A 10341-nucleotide genomic window follows, 5' to 3' on the forward strand; every position below is an offset into this window, starting at 1 on the left:
AGCAGTGAAGTGGAAAGACTACCTCGGCTCAACTGTGGGTAAGACACATTCCTACTGCAATCCATTGGTAGGATACGTTGAGAGAAATTCCAGTTCCTCTACAAAAAACACTGATAACAGGACATGGGATACAACCCTTGAACGAATAGTGCTCAAGTGTACGGAATCCATTATAATTTAACTGCACTACTAACGTTCATGTCTGTGAAATGTCAATTCCAATTACAAATTATTTGTTTAAGCGAAGTATTTCTTTATATCATGGAATCTGATTGCCAAAGGAAATGTCAGTGAAAGTGTCTGAAACATGCCGTATATAGTCACGAGCACTGAATATCATAGTATTCATATTTGAAGAATGTCGTTATTTGTCTTCTACACTTGCGTAAATGTTCTCCTGGGTATGCAAACAATGTACTCTGTTTACCTGCAACGTGGTGGTGAACCCTGGTTGGGTGCATCGTTCCATTTTTTTTGATGATTTGTGGGAAAATGAATAAATGAAGGAAGAGACCTATATTCATTTTCTGTAAGTTATGGATTATTACTTGTCGCTTTGTCGGCACCAACTATTAATATATATATAAGTAGTACTAATTGTACAACGTTGTTTACTAATGTTCCCCACTTTGTCGAAAACAACTTCGTTCCGTTATTTTATATGCAATACTCGTGCATTTTTACACACTCAATATCGAAACGGTAGGTAGTGTGTGGATCTGGACGTTGTAAGGTATTGCACTCAACATATCCAGAAAGAAGGAAGATTTCTTACAACCAATTTTTGGGTCTGCGCCATTCAAAAAATGTTGACCACAATGAAAAACTGAATTCCCGAGAAAGTCAACACTTCAATGAGGACAGTATTATTTGCCTTCTTCCAAAACAGGCCTGATAAGAGCCACCATGAAGTAATTGATGAATCACAAAATCAGAATCACCATACAAATTAAGGAAAATTCAAATCAAGGAAAATATTAAAACTTTGCACAAATGAAGTTTAAATCCCATGAGCAGTGAGAGAATGAATAGTAAAAGAATATAAAAGTTACAAGACAATTTTCACTTATTCGATAGACCTATCAATAAAATTCCTTATTCACACGTAAACAGTGAAAGAATTAACAGTACAAATCACAATTCAGACTCCTGGAAGAAAATGAATTTGGTTATTAATCAGGAGCTGACATAAAGTGAGCATATATTGTTCAGTGTCCATATTCAATTCAGATTAGGAACTCTAAAACACACGTAGGGTAAAAATTAAAACCACATAGCCATAAGTGAAAACAACAGAAATTAATTACAGATCGCACGCCGAATCATCTCATAAAGCTCTGGCAAGCCTTAGCTACGAACAGCTTAAGACTTTTCATTTTAGCTCAGTAATTTTAAATTAAAAAATTAAATAATCGCGTCAATTTAACATACCAGTGTTCAAACGGGAATAAACTGTTCAAAAAAGTTATATCGTTCATGACAGTTTTAACACGCAGCTCTTTAAAAGGGGAATACACAAATTAAAATGAGTAATTCATTTTATATCTAGACATGACTGCACCAAGTCGTAAAAATGTTTCAGTGTGGCAAAGCATTGTTTTCTATAAGAGTGCTTCGGAATAAATGGGACATATTATGGTGACTCTGAATACTTATCCACATTGAGTACTAAGACGAATGTGACAGAGAGTAATCAAAGCTGGAAAGCGTTATACAATTAAAAACAAAATTTTTATAACAAGCCCTCGCTCAAACAACAGGGTTTTTCGCCAATCACACCCAGTTCTTTAGTTATTCCTAACAATAGACGCTCTCTATTTTCTTTTTCCACTGGTCTGTGGCTATACAGTAAATACTGACAGTTAGAGCTCTGCAAACGGAAGCACCAGAAATGAGAAATGCAGAAACTTTGAAGACGTGGACCCATAGCCAAAATGGCAGAGGCATGCGGCAATTCTTCGGAAACAACCCTAGTTGCCAAGCGGAACTGCAAGCAAAACTCTTGCAGTAGTCTGTAACAGCTTGCAGCTAGATCCGTTCCAAGAGCTGCTACCCTACCTTTGGCAGGATGCTGGCGATCCTGCCGCTGTGACACGAAGTATCCTGATGAATTTCAATTCGGTTTCAGAAACAGTACTCTAGGACATTGGTCCTTCACTTAGTTCGTATTTTTCGCGTATCTCTCGCCCAGCACAACGTCCAAATCGTCTGGAGAAACGTGCAGGTGACCCCTATATATAAGAAGAGTAAAAGAATGGACCTGCAAAATTACAGACCAATAGCGTTATCATTCCCTGCTGAAAAATCCCTCAACATATTCTCAATTAGAATATGAGAAATTTCCTTGAGAGGAAAAACCTTCTGTCTACAAATCAGTACTGTTCCAGAAAGCATCGCCAATGCGAAAATCAGCTTTATCAAATGGTTCAAATGACTAAGCACTATAGGACTTAACATCTGAAGTCATCAGTCCCATAGAACTTAGAACTACTTAAACCTAACTAACCTAAGGACATCACACACATCCATGCCCGAGGCAGGATTTGAACCTGCAACCGTAGCAGCAGCGCGGTTCCGGACTGAAGCGCCTAGAACCGCTCGGCCACAACGGTCGGCAATCAGTTTGCCTTTTTCTCACATGACATCCTGTAGACTATGGATAAAGACAGATTCCATATTTCTAAATTTCCAAAAAGCGTTTGACTCGGTGTCCCACTGCAGAGTGTTGAAGAGGGTATGAACGTACGGTGTATGCTGCCAGATACGTGAGTGGCTCAAAGACTTCTTAAGAAACTGTGATCTGCCCCTTCCTTCCTTCTTCCATCTATCGTCCACATTAAACAATGCACAGTCCAAGTAATTAATAAGCAAAGTCTTTTATGAAGATCTGAAAGGAGCGAAGATTACAATAAATTTCTAGTTTACTTAGCTTGTCGTGTTGAGATGGCCCCAGTTCTTCTTGTCTAGGGGTCTGTTTCTTGAAGCTGAAAAACTAACATCAGGTCCTCGCGGTTGGTTCGAACTAAATAAGTAGGAAGACTGTTGCTGCAGAATTTTTTTACGTAAATATATTTTCCACATATTTTTTTCACGTTTTGGTATATCATACAGTATTTTGAGTTTTTACGTTAACAAAGCCGATATTACATTGTTCGCACCAATTATACAAAAATACGTCCGAACACATAAGAGGCAAGCTTACGACTCTCACACTCTACAGAAATAACAATATTCCAAAGGGTTTACAATTTTTTTAGCAAATGGATTCCTACTAGTTTTCGTTACATTATTAATTTCCATTATTATTTCACAAATGAATCCAGAAATAAACACAGTAAACAGTGCACGATTGCGTAATTAACCATGGAAACTGTAAGTGTCCAAATAATTCGCACTTTCAAATGTTTCTAAAAAAATAATTTTAACCATACATATTTGTCGATTATAAAATCGGAACTAAAATATTTTATAAATTAATTCCTTTTTATAAATTTTAGCTTAAAATATAGCATTCTGTGTATAAAATTATATCTAATTTTTCAGTAAAGCAACTGAGGTAATAGTGAGAGGTCCAAAATTCGTTAAATAATACAGGCATCGACAACTGCTGTTGCGGAAAAGTAATGATAGAGGAGGATGTCCCGTTACAGTAATATAACCCAGTATGCTATCCGCGACGGCGACTGTCCATCAGAGACGCGGTTATCGTCAGAAGTCCCCAAGGGAAATGTGATAGGATGCTATTACTTTCATTATACATAAATGATTCGGCGGATAGGGTAGGTAGAAGTCTACGGTTGTTTGCTGATGATGTCTGGTGTACGGGAAGGAGTACAAGTTGAGTGTCTGTAAGAGGATAACTTAGCTAAATGGGCATGAGTAGGAAAAACCAAACTGTTAACGTTCGAGTACAGCAACAGTAGCGGACTACCTGACAGTATCAGATCGTTTAAATATCTGGGCGTAACGTTGCAACGTGATACGAAATGGAAGGAGCATGTGAGGATTGTGGTAGGGAAGGCGAATGGCTTACTTAGGTTTATTGGGAGAATTTTAGGGAATGTGGTGCATCAGTAAAGAAGATCGCAAATAGAATGTTAGTGCGACCTATTCTTGAGTACTGCTCGGGTGTTTGGGATCCGCTCCAGGTCGGATTAAAGGAAAACATCGAAGCAGTTCAGAGGTGAGATGCCAGGTTCTTCACCGGTAGGTTCAAACAATACGCAAGTATTATAGAGATACTTCAGAAACTCAAATGGGAATTCCTGCCGTGGAGGCAACCTTCTTTTGGAGGAACGCTATTGAGAAAATTTAGAGAACCGGCATTTGAAACTGAGGGTGGAACGATTCTACTGCCGCCAGCAAACATTGCGCTTAAGGACCACGAAGGTAAGATATGAGAAATTGGGCTCGCACGGAGGCATACAGCACAGGCATTTTACTCTCGCTCTGATTGCTACGAGGTACATTCAAGTTCTAAGGCCTCCGATTTTTTTTCTAATTAACTACTCACCTGAAATCGATGAAACTGGCGTTACTTCTCGACGTAATCGCCCTGCAGACGTACACATTTTTCACAACGCTGACGCCATGATTCCATGGCAGCTGCGAAGGCTTCTTTAGGAGTCTGTTTTGACTACTGGAAAATCGCTGAGGCAATAGCAGCACAGCTGGTGAATGTGCGGCCACGAAGAGTGTCTTCCATTGTTGGAAAAAGCCAAAAGTCACTAGGAGCCAGGTCAGGTGAGTAGGGAGTATGAGGAATCACTTCGAAGTTGTTATCAAGAAGAAACTGTTGCGTAACGTTAGCTCGATGTGCGGGTGCGTTGTCTTGGTGAAACAGCACACGCGCAGCCCTTCCCGGACGTTTTTGTTGCAGTGCAGGAAGGAATTTGTTCTTCAAAACATTTTCGTAGGATGCACCTGTTACCGAAGTGCCCTTTGGAACGCAATGGGTAAGGATTACGCCCTCGCTGTCCCAGAACATGAACACCATAATTTTTTCAGCACTGGCGGTTACCCGAAATTATTTTGGTGGCGGTGAATCTGTGTGCTTCTAATGAGCTGACTGGCGCTTTGTTTCTGGATTGAAAAATGGCATCCACGTCTCATCCATTGTCACAACCGACGAAAAGAAAGTCCCATTCATGCTGTCGTTGAGCGTCAACATTGCTCGGCAACATGCCACACGGGCAGCCATGTGGTCGTCCGTCAGCATTCGTGGCACCCACCTGGATGACACTTTTCGCATTTTTAGGTCGTCATGCAGGATTGTGTGCACAGAACCCACAGAAATGCCAACTCTGGAGGCGATCTGTTCGACAGTCATTCGGCGATCCCCCAAAACAATTCTCTCCACTTTCTCGATCATGTCGTCAGACCGGCTTGTGCGAGCCCGAGGTTGTTTCGGTTTGTTGTCACATGATGTTCTGCCTTCATTAAACTGTCGCACCCACGAACGCACTTTCGACAAATCCATAACTCCATCACCACATTTATCCTTCAACTGTCGATGAATTTCAATTGGTTTCACACCACGCAAATTCAGAAAACGAATGATTGCACGCTGTTCAAGTAAGGAAAACGTCGCCATTTTAAGTATTTAAAACAGTTCTCATTCTCGCCGCTGGCGGTAAAATTCCATTTGCCGTACGGTGCTGCCATCTGTGGGACGTATTGACAATGAACGCGGCCGCATTTTAAAACAATGAGCATGTTTCTATCTCTTTCCAGTCCGGAGAAAAAAAATCGGAGGCCTTAGAACTTGAATGCACCTCGTAGTGGAACAGGAAAGGAAACGTCTATTAGTGGTACAGGGTACCTTCCACCACAAACCATTCGGTGGATTGCGGACTATCGATGTAGATGTCGAAGTACAGAGAGGTTTAACGACCGTCAGATATGGATACTAAAGCACGCACATCTCATATGTTCTACAGGGTGGCGCACGAAAAATCGGCCCCGAGTACTATACTGTTCACCGTCGCCCGCCAATTTCCATCTATTGTTTCGAAGTTGTTGCTCGCATTATCTTGTTTACTGTTTCTTTACTGTATAGTTATTACATGTTTATCTATTTGTCGTTGTATCTGCTCGTGGCGGGCAACAAATCGTGCGTAACTAGCGAGCAGTCTGTACCCGGGGTCGGTTTTTCGTGCGCCACCCTATATTATAAATATTGTTGCTCGTGGTTGATCGTCGTCCCTCTGACTGCTACTGACCAAATCACTATGCGACAACGCTTTGGCGGCTGTTTGGACAGAGTCGTGCACCTGCGTCGTAAGCCGCGCTTACGTAATCTGACAGCAACAAAACTTGCGCCTTTCACGTGATCGTCAGAGGATCGTAATACCTTACTGGACAATTCAAATTTTTGTTCACAATACCTTCATAATCAAGCAGATACATTGAAAGAGGTACTGGACCTAGGGGCGAATTTATATGTTCTTTTACATGTAAACAATTTTAATTCTCTGCACACTAGAGGATATGTGAGGCGACGTCTCAGGTCTCGCGCGAAACTCAGCTTGCCTTTTACTTCTGTGATACACTGCGAGGTATGGATGGAGGGCAACAGGTAGTTCCCATATTTCTAGATTCCCGGAAACCATCTGACATGGTGCCCCACTGCAGGCTGTTAACGAAGGTACGAGCATATGGAATAAGTTCGCAGATATGTGAGTAGTTCGAATGTTTCATAAGTAATAGAACGCAGTATGTTGTCCCCGACGGCGAATGTTCATCAGCGGCCAGAGTGTCGTCAGGAGTGTCCCAGGGAAGTGTGATACGACCGCTGCTTTTCTCTATATATACACACAAATGACTTGGCAGATAGGTTGGGCAGTTAGGCAGCAATCTGGGGTTGTTCCTGATGGTGCCGTGGTGTACGGTAAGGTGTCGAAGTTGAGTGAGTGTAGGAAGATACAAGACTACATAGAAAAAATTTCCAGTTGGTGTGATAAGTAGCAGCTAACCCTACATGTGGAAAAATGTAAGCTAATGCGAATGAGTAGGAAGATAAAACCTCTAATGTTCGGATACATTATTACTAGTGTCAAGCTTGACACATTCAAGTCGTTTAAATATCTGGGCGCAACGTTGAAGTGGAACGAGCATGTCAGAACTGTGGTAGGAAAGGCGAATAGTTGACTTTGGTTTATTGGGAGAATTTTTAGGAAAGAGTGCTTCATCTGTAAACGAGACACTATACAGGACGCTGGTGCGACCTATTCTTGAGTACTGCTCGAGTGTTTGGGATCTTTACCAGCTCGTATTAAAGGAAGATATCGAAACAATTCAGAGGCGGACTGCTAGCTTTGTTACTGGTTGGTGCGAACAATACGTGTTACAGAGATGCTTTGGGAACTCAAATGAGAATCGCTGGAAGGAAGGCGACGTTCTTTTCTAGAAACACTATTGAGAAAGTTTAGAGAACTGGCATCTGAAGCTGACTGGCGAAAGATTTTACTGCCGCCAACATACATTGCGTGTAAGGACCGCGAAGATCAGAAACGAGAAACTAGGGCTCTTTGGGGTGCATATAGACACTTGTTTTTCCCTCGCTCTGTTTGCGAATGGAACAGGATGGGAAATGACTAGTGATTGTAAAGGGTACCGTCCGCCATGCACTATTCTGTTGCTTGCGGAATATCCGTGTAGATGTAGATGTAGATATTGTCATCTTATACCATTTCGATATAAATAGTGTCAATAAGGAACAGAATACGTAATTAAGTAATGTAGCCGAGTACGTGAGTGGACGTAAGATGGAACAGCTTCAGGAGCTCGAGTATTACGAGATAAGAGTAGGGCTTTTTAGGAAGCTGACAGCAGTACGAAAATATTAGTTAGGTATGAGTTTATGTCAAAGTTGGAGGAGATCTAAGAAGTAAAGTCTTAAAAAGAAGTACGGCGAAAATCTCAGGTGAGATTTTCCTCCGTAACTTTGTAAGTCGCGAGCAACGGCGTAAACAGTCGCGGAAGAGATCTCGTACACACCGCGGCGCCTACAGACTGGCGGTTATATAAACCGAGAAGTTAGTACAGGAAGAAAGTTTCAAGAGGAGGGAGAAACTCTTCCCCATACGTAACAGAGAAAAAGACCACTGAGGGAAAGGTCAAGGAAGTGCGCGGGCACACTGGCTCTGAAGGCGATGTAAAACGTGGAAAAGTATCAAGATAAGGACTTGAAATTGGTTACGGGTAGCGAGTCAAGGTGGTGTGGATTCTGTCAGTAAAAGTAAAGTAGTTTTCGTAAAAATAACATCATTAGCTTTTACGTTTCAAGTACGTCAGCACTAATCTACTTAGAAATTTATCATGTACTTGCTCTTGAATATCGTTACTAATATGGGAATAGTACCAGAAAACCTACACCACAGCCATAAAAATCGTTTACCATATAGTCGGTTGATCTCGTGGCTGCCGGCTAGTCTTACGGGGGTAGTCCACGGTGTAATATTTTTGAGTCTAGTTTATTTATTGGTTCAAAATTTTGCTCAGACAGTCTATTTTTAAGGTTCATTCACATAAAGTGAGCCATTAATGTCATAATATGTTAACAATGGGATTTACTGCACGTGGGTCTGGCACACCCGAGCACTCGAATGCAGCCGATGTAATACTATAATCGCTCCCGACGGAAAAAGTCTGCTGTTAGTTTCGGATGGAATCACAGAGGGCAATAGTAACAACAAAAATACTATTCGCAGCAATATTTCTCTCCGTAACATGATACGTTTATTGCCAATAGTTCGAAAGCCGAGCCAGGTGGCGCAGTGGTTAGCACACTGGACTCGCATTCGGGAGGACGACGGTTCAATCCCGTCTCTGGCCATCCTGATTTAGGTTTACCGTGATTTCCCTAAATCGTTTCAGGCGAATGCCGAGATGGTTCCTTTGAAAGGGCACGGCCGATTTCCTTCCCAATCCTTCCCTAACCCGAGCTTGCGCTCCGTCTCTAATGACCTCGTTGTCGACGGGACGTTAAACACTAACGATCACCACCACCAGTTCGAAAGCACGTGCTTGTCTCGCGTCTGCAGAACTTGTCATTTCGTTTGTCTTTTATACAAAGTAAAAAGTGAATGCATGAAAACGACATACGTATTTATACGCATAGGTAACGGCTCAAGAGTTATCCCAATTTTCGTCAAAGTGTTATTTCCGGATAAAGTTTTGTTCATTTTCAGTATTTAAAAAAAATCGTAGGTTGAAACGTAAAGCGCTTTTTTTTTTTTCAAAATAACAAATTTCAAGTTGGCATGATCTATAACTCATGAAATATACATGCCATTAAATTACAGCTTTTTGTAACCTGTGAATCGACGTTTTATTTACCGTGGTGCGTAGGATTTTTGGGATATATTTTAATTTCGATTTTTGGTGCCCTTTTTATAGGACCTTTTTGACGAAAACATTTACTTTTACTTTTGTGTGCCACCATTTTTTAATAAGATACCTTTTTTTTAAAATTAGACAGTATCATGATTTCATAGCAATTTTTGAAATTTTGTTCTAGGCGGAAAATCGTAACGTTCAGAGCTCGCAATAACCGCGCTCCCACTCCAAGAAGGGCTTTCCGTCGAGTGCAAGTTTATTACTTCAAAAAATATATAATACACTCTTATGGATCTACAAAAAGGTCTAAAGTCAGTTTTGTAATTTACAATTTTACTCTAAGAAAAGCTTGAATATCGGTTCCAAAATCGAGTGTTACACGTGTCTATCCTTTAAGAAAGTACGGATAAAACCGTTTCCACTTACATCTAGGCTGCTCTACCCTTAAGTATATTACCCTGTTATTTGAAAGGAGGCAGAATTCTATCCATCGATTCTATAATCGCCACCCTGGGTGTCCGCGCGTTTCTAGGCGCTACAGTCTGGAACCGCGCGACCGCTACGGCCGCAGGTTGGAATCCTCCCTCGGGCATGGATGTGTGTGATGTCCTTAGGTTAGTTAGGTTTAAGTAGTGCTAAGTTCTAGGGGACTGATAATCTCAGACGGTAAGTCCCCTAGTTCAGAAATGGCTCTGAGCACTATGGGACTTAACTGCCGAGGGCATCAGTCCCCCCGAACTTAGAACTACTTAAACCTAACTAACCTAAGGACAGCACACACATCCATGCCCGAGGCAGGATTCGAACCTGCGACCGTACCGGTCGCGCGGTTCCAGACTGTAGCGCCTAGAACCGCTCGGCCACCTCGGCCGGCCTAAGTCCCCTAGTGCCCAGAGCCATTTGAACCATTTTTGATTCCATAATCAATAAGACTTCCTAGTGACACATCTAGTTATACCGCCATTTTCGGGTGTTAGATATTTGGATCGGAGAATTTCGGTG

At 41.6% G+C, this 10341-nt stretch overlaps 1 non-coding gene across 1 annotated transcript; it reads left to right on the plus strand.

Moving 5' to 3' along the window:
- The first annotated feature begins 8763 nt into the window (after positions 1 to 8763).
- Positions 8764 to 8836, plus strand: Trnaa-cgc. The gene has a single exon. It is a non-coding gene; the product is annotated as a tRNA-Ala (tRNA).
- Positions 8837 to 10341: the final 1505 nt, after the last annotated feature.

The sequence above is a fragment of the Schistocerca piceifrons genome, chromosome 8, assembly GCF_021461385.2.
Source record: "Schistocerca piceifrons isolate TAMUIC-IGC-003096 chromosome 8, iqSchPice1.1, whole genome shotgun sequence".
NCBI lineage: Eukaryota > Metazoa > Arthropoda > Insecta > Orthoptera > Acrididae > Schistocerca > Schistocerca piceifrons.